The sequence below is a fragment of the Calidris pugnax genome, unplaced genomic scaffold, assembly GCF_001431845.1.
Source record: "Calidris pugnax isolate Ruff unplaced genomic scaffold, ASM143184v1 scaffold8, whole genome shotgun sequence".
Taxonomy (NCBI): Eukaryota; Metazoa; Chordata; class Aves; order Charadriiformes; family Scolopacidae; genus Calidris; species Calidris pugnax.
The window spans coordinates 21,707,156-21,720,380 of record NW_015090830.1 but is presented as its reverse complement, the minus strand read 5'-3'; positions in this window follow the sequence as shown (position 1 = coordinate 21,720,380).

The following is a 13,225-nucleotide window of genomic DNA, read 5'->3' as shown; positions in this document are numbered from 1 at the left end:
TGCTCTCAGTCACTCTAGACATTGTACCACTCCGGCTTCTCCCTGAAACCTGTGCACCCTCATACACAAGTGGGATCCACTGAGCTGAAGGAAGACAAGAGGACCATCAGAGCTCCCTTAATTCCTAGGAAGCAACTCAGGACAAAGTAGCACATGCATGTGTCTTCTGAGGACAGGGAACCAGGATACAAACCAAACGAGGGGACTAGGAGCTAATGAGCATGTAATCAGGGCTGAAGGGCACACTGCACAGCCTATGACTTTTTTAAATGCCTGCCTTTTATAGCTTTTGCAAATTAACAGACTCAGCAGGCTGGTGGGAATCTGAGGCATCTACAACATAAAATAAATGTGCTCAAATGCCAAAACAACTAAGTATGAGGGGGTTTTTTAGGAGACATTTCTAATATCAAAATGAAATAAATTATAGTTATAATACATCCACTTTTACTATGTCAAAATCTGTGTTTTATTCAATAAATAAAATGTAGAACTACTATTCATACTACTTTACATTTGATTTTAAGCTCACAAAGTAAGCTTATCTCTGTGGATACTGCAAAATCCCATTATTAAGACAGAGAGCAGAAATAAAAAACTGAGAAGTATTCAAAAGAATTAAGAGACACAGTGTTTCTGATTCTTATTACATTTTCCCTTCGTGTCAAAGAAAACTTTTTGATTCAAAACCAAGCAATTAGAACTGTGAGGAAAGAAAGAAAAGCACCACTGAACTGAAATTTCACTCATACTGTATTGTTTTAAATATTTAGATGTGATGTAATATAAAGTCTCCAGAATCTTCCAGTCTAGTGCAACTGTGGGCTTTCCCTGAAAGAAGAGCTCCTGTTTGGCTCATTCCCCTCAACCCTCCCTTCCTCAACTTCCTCTCCACCAGATCTAATAACCATGCAGCCACAAAGTAGGACAGTCCAGCAAGCTCATCTGACAGAAAACTGAGTCAGACTTCTGCTAGCCTCCAAAAATGAAAGAACAGTTTTCCATCAGACTTCTCGTGTCCAAGGAACAGAGGAAGCGTATGAAGAAATGCAAGAGAAATCCACTTCTTTTCCAGGAGCTGCAATTGCACCAGACAGTGTCACATCCAGCCACACAATCAGGGCATAGTTCTCAGCTAAAACTAACCTAATTTTATGTTGCCCTCCCCCAAAAAAAGAAGATGCGGACATCTCACTTGTGCCAGAATAGCACTGGTGTAGGCAGATGACTTGCAGGATCTGGGAGCTGATCAAAGCCTTAAACCTACAATCACAAAAAACCCGATTCCTTTCCAACTGGACCACCAGGAGCTGCAATTGCACCAGACAGCATCACGTCCAGCCACACAATCAGGGCATAGTTCTCAGCTAAAACTAACCTAATTTTATGTTGCCCTACCCCACAAAAAGAAGATGAGGACATCTCACTTGTGCCAGAATAGCACTGGTGTAGGCAGATGACTTGCAGGATCTGGGAGCTGATCAAAGCCTTAAACCTACAATCACAAAAAACCCGATTCCTTTCCAACTGGACCATGTCTATTATCCAGCTAATCATCTCATAAACGAATGCTAGCAGTAGCATAAAAGAGGGCAGCGACACATGTTGGGTGGGCAGGGGGAGGACAGGGACACCCCCTCCAGCAGAAGCACTAACTTACAGGCTTCAATGTGAAACTGAGGACAAGTGGGATTCCCCCAAGGGAAGGGGAAAAGATCCATCTCATGAGGCCAACAGGCACAGACTGGCACCTTTGCTCTCTGCAAACCTCCCCCAGTCCCCACCGAGATGGGTGAACACTCAGGCAGGAGTGAAACTTCCCTGTGTTTTAGTAGGGTTTATGGTTTCTGCATCCTTCTACTCTGAGGAGACCATTCCATATTATTCTTTTTCTTCTGACAGTTTAACGAACGATAAAGCAGAGGGGTCCCACTAAGGCAGCACCACACTAAAGAAACAGAAGTTCTCTTCCTAGTCAATTACTATTTACTAAATAAAGCAAAACATTTTATTTCTCAGTATCTGTTTTTTTTCCTAGTCCCATTACTAAATAAACCAAATAGTTTTACCTTACCTGTTTTTTTGTTATTTCTCACTCTCATTTTATTGTACACTGGGACATCTGGAAATCTATTGTCATTTGAACGTACAATAACTGTACATGCAACATTTGTTCCTTCACCCCCTCCTCATTAGCTATAAATCAACATCAGTTAATTCATTGTTGAAATAACCTATACATTCATATTTTAAAATACCCTGAAGCACTTGATTTTCTTTGATTTTTTCAAATGTAGTGAAAACACCAATGGGTATTAAAAAATACATACAAGCTTAGATACTACACAGTATTTGCCAGATTAAAATGCAACACAGAAGGGCAAAAGGGGCCAGTTCTCAGCTCTGCAAGTAGGGGAAAAAAATGCATTGAAAAAAGAGAAGTTTTTAAAGTCCTAATATACTGTAAGGATGAAACATTTCATTTACATGAGCAAAAGACAGAATATAAACTTTTAGAAGTCTACAAACAATACTTATACTAGCCTTGACAGAAGAACTCCAGGCATGTGTTCCTTCACCCCCTCCTCATTAGCTATAAATCAACATCAGTTAATTCATTGTTGAAACAACCTATACATTCATATTTTAAAATACCCTGAAGCACTTGATTTTCTTTGATTTTTTCAAATGTAGTGAAAACACCAATGCGTATAAACAAATACATACAAGCTTAGATACTACACAATGTTTGCCAGATTAAAATGCAACACAGAAGGGCGAAAGGGTCCAGTTCTCAGCTCCACAAGTAGGGACAAAAAATGCATTGAAAAAAGAGAAGTTTTTAAAGTCCTAATATACTGTAAGGATGAAACATTTCATTTACATGAGCAAAAGACAGAATATAAATGTTTAGAAGTCTACAAACAATACTTATTCTAGCCTTGACAGAACTCCAGGCACAAAAACAGGTATCCTCAGAAGAAAGTAGAAACCAACACCTAGTAGCCCTGTCAAAAAAGCTATTTCCAACTGCTCTGAACTGTTTGAATTCATTTTCAAGACTGTTTTTCTGAGGTCAGGAGCAGAGCCTATGCCAAAGAATGTGATCCATTTCATTAGTCAAGAGGGAGTATTTAGTTTGGGAAGCATCAGGAATGTTTAAAGGGGTGTATTTTTTGCAGGTTACTACCAGGAAAATTCCAGATTATTGGGACTAAATTACAGAAGAAAGTGATGTGAAACTATTTAAAGTTTATAAAGCAGTTTAATATGTGTTACTACACGCTAAATTTGAAAAGCAGTCTGTGCTCCTAGCCAGAACAACATAAATGAGAAAGATTCCGTATGTTCATCCAAACCAGTCTGTACAGAATTTAATCATAATTCCAGAGAAGAGCGCCTTACCCCACCACTAATGGCATTCAAAATTTCCTCTTGCACGCAGTTTCTGCAGGATGTGCAAGACACTACATAAGTGTTTTTGGCATGAGGGATGTCCACAACATGAGAAGCAGACTTCCGTACTGATGGGAGAGTGTGGAAAGGTATTCAAGGATGCGTGTCCTTGTGTGAATGAAAAAGGACTCTTGCAGCTTATTCACACAAAGCTGCTACTCTGTATTAATTAGAGTATGAATTTACAGTGCAAATTCAAATGCTCAATAACTCCTTCCACAGGCAATGAGTTAAACGCTCCCAGATAACGAACAGTTTCATGTTCAACAAGAATACTCAATACTTGTAACAGGAGTCAGTGTGGAGCAATGGATGTTGTGTGCATCCTGCCTTATTCCACTGCTGGGAAGACACACCTTCAGTATCGGGAAAACAGAAATTTTAAACAAACAAAAAAAAGCAACAAAAACCCCCAAATAGAATCATAGAATCATAGAATTGTCTAGGTTGGAAGAGACCCTTGGGATCATCGAGTCCAACCATCTACCCTACTCTACAAAGTCCTCCCCTACACCATGTCCCTTAGCACTGCATCTAAACGGCCCTTAAACACAGCCAGGGATGGTGACTCCACCACCTCCCTGGGCAGCCTGTTCCAATGCCCTATCACTCTTTCGGTGAAAAATTCTTTCCTAATGTTCAATCTAAACCTACCCTGTTGGAGCTTGAAGCCATTCCCTCTCGTTCTGTCACTAATTACCTGTGAGAAGAGACCAGCACCAACCTCTCTACAGTGTCCTTTCACGAAGCTGTAGAGAGTGATGAGGTCTCCCCTCAGCCTCCTCTTCCTCATACTAAAAACCCCAACTCCCTCAGCTGCTCCTCATATGATTTGTTTTCCAGCCCCCTCACCAGCTCCGTTGCCCTCCTCTGCACCCGCTCCAGCACCTCGATATCTCTCTTGTATTGAGGTGTCCAAAACTGGACACAATACTTGAGGTGTGGCCTCACCAGTGCTGAGTATGGGGGCACAATCACCTCCCTACTTCTGCTGGTCACACTATTTTTGATACAAGCCAGAATGCCGTTGGCTTTCTTGGCCACCTGGGCACACTGCCGGCTCATATTCAGCCGTTTGTCAACTAGAACCCCCAGGTCTCTTTCTAGTTTAACTTAATGCCTTCATTTTTTGCAGATTTCCAGGAGAGAGCACACTCCCACTTCACAGTTTGTAGACAGAGAGCTCATTTACACGGTGACGCTCGTGCTGCTCGCAAGCCCCTGCCAAACCCTGCAACTGAAGATGTCGGGGAACGCTGCAGACGTTGCCCCTTTCGCTGCCTGCCTCCCCCTCTGCCAAAGATGGCCCTTGCTGCGGCACAGTCAGCCATCTGTTGGGGCTTTTCCTGATGCCCCAGTTCACAGTCCACTCTTATTTGCTCTCTCTGAACATAAGCTCGGGAGATGTCCCGTTTGTGAACTAGCCCGGCCGCACAGCAAGCATACGTGGTGTTCTGCCACTCTTTGTCCAGCCGCCTAAAAACTAGACCAAAAACTTCGCAGGGTTTATTTGTCAGAAACTTCAGGAAGATTAATTTGAATAAGCTTTTAAAATGTATTCGTTAAACCGTAAATAGAGTTTAAAAACGTGTAAAACGCTTTTGTTTAATTTATTTTAGAAGTCAGCTAAATAAACAAAAAAGTCACTTCCAAATAAAAGTATCCATAAGAGATTTGAATGGGGTTTAATTAATACACTTTTGAAGTCAGCCCAAGTTAATACTCCAGCATGTCCATGGAGTTAATCTGGAATATGTTTTCTTAACGTTCCTATGTATGCAAACCCAGAGACTGCTCTTCATTTTTTCTGAGACACGAAATGCTGTGAAGACAGAGGGCTGTGTTTAACACTGGGCAGGAAGGTAGCTGTGAAGAAGTGTGAAGTGAAAGCATTTCAAGCAAGTATTTTTGTAAGGAACTCACAAAAATGACAAAAATCGCTCTGTTGCTTAGCTCATTTTTCAACTGAATTACTTAACCAGATGGAAAGCCAAGATATGTGACCTTCTATGCCAAGTAAGGTCACTCTTTTTTTTTTTAATAGTTTGAAAGTAGAAACTACTCTGAAAAGACAAGCAAAACTTTTGGTGAAAACTCAAGGTGACCACATTTTGTAAAGGATAATTGCATAGGCAATTAGACACGGAAAACAGATTTAATCTAACAGCACTAATATTACTGAGGAAAAAACCCATATATCATACCACCCTGTGTTATTGATCATTCTGATGCAGACTGCAGGCCAAATTCTTCCTTGTTAAGTCACCTCTTAAGCACACCAGAAAAAAAAAAAAGAAAATTACATACCTACACATTATAAAGGAGAAATAGCCATGACATAACTAAATTGCTACTCTGATGAGAGCCATGGCATTTGTTTTTAGTAAGTCTTAACCTCTGTAGTTAATGCTAGATCCTGCTTTACTTTTCAGTACCTGTATTCCCTCCCAGCAAAGCCTATTAGACAGAGGCTTAAACCTACGAACTGAACTGACATTTACATGTCAGAAGTGACACACAGAAACTCTCTGCATTTGAATCGCTCAAGCTGCATCTCCCCCAGCTGCCTTCAATAGTGCGATACATCAGCTCCCAATTTACTGTGGGCAAAAAAGGCTTTGCTCAGGGGAGCTTAATTCAGGGCTCTTTTAAAACAGTGGAAAGGCTTTAGCAGGCTTTCGGACATGACAGATCTTATACCAAATTCTAATCAAAATTAAGCAAACTTTTAGTATTTAACAAATGTTTACTTTTCAAGACCAACATAGGAAGTTTTATAGAACAAGCAAATCTAATAATATTACATATTAGAATTTTCTGTAAAGCTTTAAAACCTCTGTGTTACATTATTGAAGTCTACAATCCTGCACACAGCCACACAAACCTTTAGGTATGTGCATATGCCATATGTATTTGGGTAGGCAAATCAGGTAACCACTCTTGTAGGTATTTATAGCTTTGGGATTTCAGGACCTATTTCTGAGAGGTAAAAGGCAACTACCTCTTCCAACTTACCAGGGTGTTCAGGTTACAGAGCTCATGTGTGATCAAGGATCTTGTAATCAATGCTGCAATCCACCACCAAAAACTCTAATTCTCATCAATAATAAAAGCTGCTTTACATAGTGGGTATAACCATTTCCCTTAAGGCCTAAGTGAGAATCCAAGGAAGCCTTAACCCACCAAAGGCAGCAGCAACTGTAACATGTTAATTCATGCTAATTTACAGCATTTTAAAAGCACAGCAATACAAGTCTTTCAAAAAACAAATAGCATAAAGCAACTAAGAATAAACTAGAAACAGACACCAGATTTTAAAAATATTTCTTCAATCTTTTATTTCCAAAGTAATTAAACACTCAATGAGAAATGGCCGGGCTATAGCTGTCAAATTATATAGTTGGGCTTATAAAACAGCAGCCTCTTTCCCCAGCTACATTTCAAATTGGAAGTGCATATAATTTATTTATTTATTTTTAATTAAAACTAGGCAAAGGATTTTTCCCATAAGCTTTCCAGGAAAGTCAACTTCTGGACTAAAACCGAACATAAAAATTTCAGCAGGAAAGGTCAGTCTTTCATTAAGTTATGAGTATGAAAGAACAACATTCAGACACAGACAACGCTGAAAATCCTTATGTAACTTTCAATTTAGCAGGCCACTCCAGACTACCACCTATTATAACAACAACATAGCACAACATTTTATTTCCAAAAACGTCAGCTGCACAGGTGTTATATTGTGTGCTCTCTACCTCTGTCTGATTTTCTGATTTTTTTTTTTAATGGTAATCTCTATATTCATCTTCAGTATCAGGAACAAACACTTAAAAAGCATGAGAATGTGTTCTATTCCGCAAAGACACTTTTGTGCAAGCCTCTTTCCCCAGCTACATTTCAAATTGGAAGTGCATATAATTTATTTATTTATTTTTAATTAAAACTAGGCAAAGGATTTTTCCCATAAGCTTTCCAGGAAAGTCAACTTCTGGACTAAAACCGAACATAAAAATTTCAGCAGGAAAGGTCAGTCTTTCATTAAGTTATGAGTATGAAAGAACAACATTCAGACACAGACAACGCTGAAAATCCTTATGTAACTTTCAATTTAGCAGGCCACTCAGACTACCGGCTATTATAACAACAACATAGCACAACATTTTATTTCCAAAAACCTCAGCTGCACAAGTATTATATTGTGTGCTCTCTACCTCTGTCTGATTTTCTGATTATTTTTTTTAATGTTAATCTTCAAATTCATCTTCAGTATCAGGAACAAACACTTAAAAGGCACGAGAATATGTTCTATTCCCCAAAGACACTTTTGTGCGCACAACTAGGCATGTCTGGTTCCGAAAAGCAGTAGATAATTTCATAGGATCAGAGGATTTTTGCCAACTTTGACAGGTAACATTTTTGTGAAAATTAAAGCATTTCAGTCTATTTATAAAATAATTACTTGGAGAAGCTAGGGTATTTATTTTGAAATTTCACATGCTGTATCACCCTCTTGTAAGCTGAAGAAGTACAACAAATACCTGCAGCAACAAAGTTTCTGTAACCACAAAAAGAGTTTGAAGTGTCTTTTCAAATTGTTTTTATAAAAGCTGGAAAGAGAAATATCTGAAACACACAAAAAACTTGATGAACAAAACCACGATCTATTGTACCAATTCTTAAATCCTTTAAAAATTAATGGGAGCAATACACCTCTCTCTATATACTGGATCATTCAGAAGACTTAAGTGAGACAGTTGTTCAACATAGGCCTAACACAAGCACCATCTTAACCAGCACGTTGAAAAAACACCAGTTTTAAAGTTAATTTTGCATTTCAAGGTCTTCCTTAAAATCTGCGTACAAGGTACCCAAATGTATGGAATGAAGATAGAGGAGACACCAAACCTGTGGATACTTTAGTCTCACTAACACCTCTTTGCCCTAACAACACAACATCACCGGTAACAGATGTTTGGTTGGTATTTGCTGAAATCTTGAAAAGCACAAACACTGTAAGTTCTAAAGTCACTCTCAGAAATTGAAGTAAATAATTTTGTCACATTTTTCATGCCAGCAAAACACACATAATAAAAACATGCATGTTCGCAAACATAGCAGAGAATATTTGGAAGTGAAAGTCATCAGTGAGGTGGCTTATATTGGATACATGTTTATACAATGTCTGTTTGTGTTTCCGACCAACAGCTGTCTGCCACAAATCACAACCTGGTGTTTCACCTTAACACCTCGAGCTGTGGAGCACAGAGAGGCTGCTGGTCCATAGACAGCAAAACCATCGAAGGAGACAGAATGGGTACCATAACCATTTCCAGATAAGCTATCCCTATAAGTATTAAGGGTCCTGGTGGACTATACAGTTTGACCAGTTTACTTTAACTCTTTTCTACTGACTTTTAGGAAATATGTTTTAAATTTCCCTTTTTTCCCCCACCACTGTCCCGGTAGCATGGATGGGAATCAGCAGACTTGTAGCCTATTTCCAGTTCTGCCATTAAATGATATTCAAACTATGTTATTCCTCATTTTACAAGTCATAAAATGGAAAAAAAAAAAAAATAATCCAAGAACTGACTGTACTTGAGCAGCTAGCCCACATTTGGCATCTTGGAGGTTGTTTCACTTAGAGAGACTAACTGGTAATTCCATTAATATAATTTTTTTTATTTACAAAACATGTATATGAGACAGAAGAGGATGGGACAGAGGAAAAAGCGAGACAAAGAAAAAGCAGAAATGTTCCCAACTGGTTTATGAGCTCTTGTGTACTCTGTTATATATGTAATCGAGGGATGATTATTAACTAGCCAGCCTGTGAATCTTCCAAAAAAGCTTAACCAACTACCCACAGATGCATGTGGGTAGTGATGTGATGTTATTCCTGGAGAGTCTATTTGTAATGTCCACATTTCAGAAGTGGTATCACGCACCCTCAAGCAATTAAGGACCCAAATTCTGCCTTCTGTGACATCTTTGCAATAATTTTCACTTGTACTGGGACTGCCATAACCAAAGTATTTTACAGAGCAATCTAATTTTTAGAATTATATCAAGTAAAATAGTGACTTGATACTGCAAAATAAATAGAATAACCAAAGCACTAATTTCCGTGTAAGTAAGTAGATATTCTTGTGTTTGGGTATTTTGACCAGGAAGGCTTAGCTCAACTTTATCAGAATTACTTAAAAAAACTATATACGACTCCAGTAAACTTTTTAAGAACTTAGATAGCTTCCATTCACTGGGCATCATGGTGTTTCATTTTTTTGAGCAAGCTTCAAGTTTATTTTTTTCTACATTATACCTACAAAAGCAGAACATTCACTAATTTGTCTTTGATGATACAGGAGGTGACTATTAGATGCACAGGCAGGATAGGAAACGTGTCTTCTAGTTTCATACTCAGGAAGTGTTTCCACTTTTTCAAAGATGAACATTTAAGCAGTAAAAAATGATTTGGTAAAACACACTTAAATCTGGAGCAAGTGTTTTCTAAAACTCATCAACACATGTAAATACACTTTGTACTAGGAAGATTTCAGAATCTATTTCTGTTACAGTCATGAGAAAAAAACTGAAATATGAAGAAGTGTTTAGGTTTAAAGAACCAATAAAATTTGCAACTATAAGCTTCTTTCTGTACAAAAAACTAAAAAAGGTTGAGCAGCTGTTCTAGATCAAGGAGTTTAAACCCCTGTCTTCCTCCACAAAGAGTGGCTGAGGTCCTAGGGATAAAATTAGGGAGAACTCGAATTCTGCAGACCTGACTGCAGCCTTCCCAGTAAATATCCAGCACCTCCCCTTTTGCAGGGCAGCACCTCTGATTGCTCCTATGCCAGCATCTTTGTCGCTTTACACCGTATCGAGTACTGAGTGCCCTTGAATTTCACTCCTGCTTGTTGTGAGAGAAGTCTTCCTCATGTTAAAACATCAGGTGGACTTTTCTCTTACCTATTACAACTCCTGCAAGCCAGATTGCTTTATCTGGTAATTACCAAGGCGCAGTCTTTATTTTAACCTCTCGTAAGGAAGAGATTTGTATCACCATGTCCACAGCTGCTAGTCAGGAATGATGAGTTTCACAGCTTTCAAACTTTTCCACATCATCTGAATGCAGTGTACAATGGCACATTTCAAAATGACGGGCTTCTTCAGCCAGCTACATCCATTGGCAGAAGTGGTGAGTGATTCAGTCCTCTCAAGCCCCAATGTATTCTCCTATTTATGCTTTTTCTTAATTGGTATTGCATATGGATACCACTTGGAATTATGTAATGCAGAGACGTCACTGCAAATCTATCTTACTCCAAAGTTTACATGAGAGGAATCAATTGACATTTACTTGGAAAAATGAAAAAGAAACATGGTGAAGAACTGTAGTGACAGAATTCACAATTACAGATTTTTTACCTTTGTATAACATTTAGATTAGGCTGCAGCTCAGCAGATTTCAGAATATTTACCTTAACTTTCCCTTTCATATGACAAACAGTTCTTTGAGTCTCACATGCAAGATGAGGCCTTAAACCATGTGTTTCCTCCCAAACAGGGATACTGCTATCAAAAGTGATACTTCAAATAAGCATTATCAAATTTGCTTTCAATTAAAAGTAGCGTGACAATATTTAAGTAAGTTTTTGCCAATCCATTTCTAAGGACTCATACGTGGATATAATTTCTGTACAGTAAAAAAAGATAGGCTTTTTTCCCTTACCGACTTTAATAATTTAAAGTATGTCTTTCCAGGTTCTTACACTGCAAGCAAACTTTACCTAAACGCCTCCTAAAGATGGATCAAACCTAGAACCTGACTTAGAAATCAGTAAATCTTCCATCCCGTGTTAAATCCCTGCAGCTCTCCACAGGCCTCCTGTAACTTTTCTTGGGGTCCTAGACCATGGTGGGACCCACCTCACACTAAGAGGAAGCCAGATGCAGAAATCCGTGATGCCTCTGAGGTCCAGCCACCAGAGAGGAAAATATGAGCTTCCTATATTTGTCTCTATTTCAGAATGTCATTGCTGGAATTCTTTAAGACTTTTTTTAACTTTAAAAGTCCTTCTCATCTTGACTTTGCAAGGCTATTTATGTGTGTACACATGAAATAGTTTCCCTAAAGCTTTTAGTTACGTCATACCAGAATTTCCACTAAAAGGTCATCAGAACTGAATGCTTATAGCTTTTAGCCACACAAAATAGCACTGTGGTTTCTTGCCTCGACTAAAAACATGTGTTACATCTAGATTTCCAATTCTGCAAATCCTATTAAAGAGGAGAATCAGTTAAATTGTGCGTTATCCAATTTACATACAAATCCTGTACTAAGAGCCTGGCTTGAGCTAACAAAAGTCACAAAATATGACAGAAGGTATTCAACAAATTCAGTATCCAGTTACAGTCAGGTAAATCTAGGATAACAGCTCTGAAACAAGTAGAATTACCATGGCATAAAGTCTCAAGTAATTGGGAGCAGAACTTGGCCACCTGGCATTTACTCACTTCACTAAACCTAAAGTCGTGGAAGGGTCAAACAATGAATAACTACATAATTTGTGAGAAGAAATGTCTAGAAACCCAGGATACAAAGGTGAAATGAGGATAAATGCTTTGCTTCCATGCTGAATTTTCTGGATTTTGTTAGTCTAAGCCAGACCATGGATATTGCTTTAATATGCCACAAATATTTTCAGTGTGAAATTCCATTCATTTAAAAATAAGACATGATTAATACAGAATTCACATGGCAGACCCTGGAATTCTAAAGTAGCTTGAATATAACATGCAGATGTATAAACCTTTAAACAACTTTAGCTAGATTTTTTAAATATATATATAATAAATATAGTTGTTTCAAATACAGACTGTAAATACTTGGAGACTTCAGTATTTGCTTCTATGTCTCGTTTATGTATTTCAGAATAAAAATTAAGGGCTCAAATCTGAAAAATGAGAAAGTTATTCACAGTGGTAGTCTCTTCAAGGCTTAGAAGATTTTGTAGGGTTGCATTTGCACCCCACGTGGCAAAGCATACCTACAGAAAAGGTATGTGGAAAATACTTTAAAATGCCTGTTAAAGTTACAGCGAGTACACTCTTATATGAGTTATCTTAAAAAAAAAAAAAAAAACCACCTTAATTAGCGTTATTAGCGTTAAGTATGTAAAATGAAACCCCTACTGATTAACGCAGCCACACTGCGGTAGCCCTGGAGCAAACCACCGAGCAAAACCCGCTCCCGGAGCCGAGAGGAACGGCTGGAAAATCCCAGAGCTGAGAAAAGTTCACCTCTTTCGCAAAAGATAACGCAATTAACACATATTCTCCCCCACATACAATTAACAGCAATCACCCCCTGTTCACCTGAGAGGCGGAGAAGCCCGTCTGCCGGGCTTCGGGCAAGGAGGTGAAGGGGGTTCAGCTCCATCCTTCCCGCAGGTGCCCGCCGGTGCCCAGGGACCACCCTCGGGACGGGGAAGCGCAGGACGGGCCCCGCCGCCGCCGCCGCCGCCGCCGCCGCCGTCCCCGAGTTTTCGGTACCCGGCGAGCCGTTCCCTACCTTTGCCCGGTTTTCTCCTGGCTGCGGCGCGGGTGGGATAGCGGGGGCGGGTAAGAGGCGGGAAGGCGGCCAAGGGGAGCTGCTGCCAACCCCGGCTCCGCGCCGGCGTCTCCTCCTTCTCTCCCCGGTTCTCCTCCGCCCCGTCGCGCATCTGCCGGCCAGGCCGAGGAGGCTGCCGCTGCGGGCGGAGGAAGC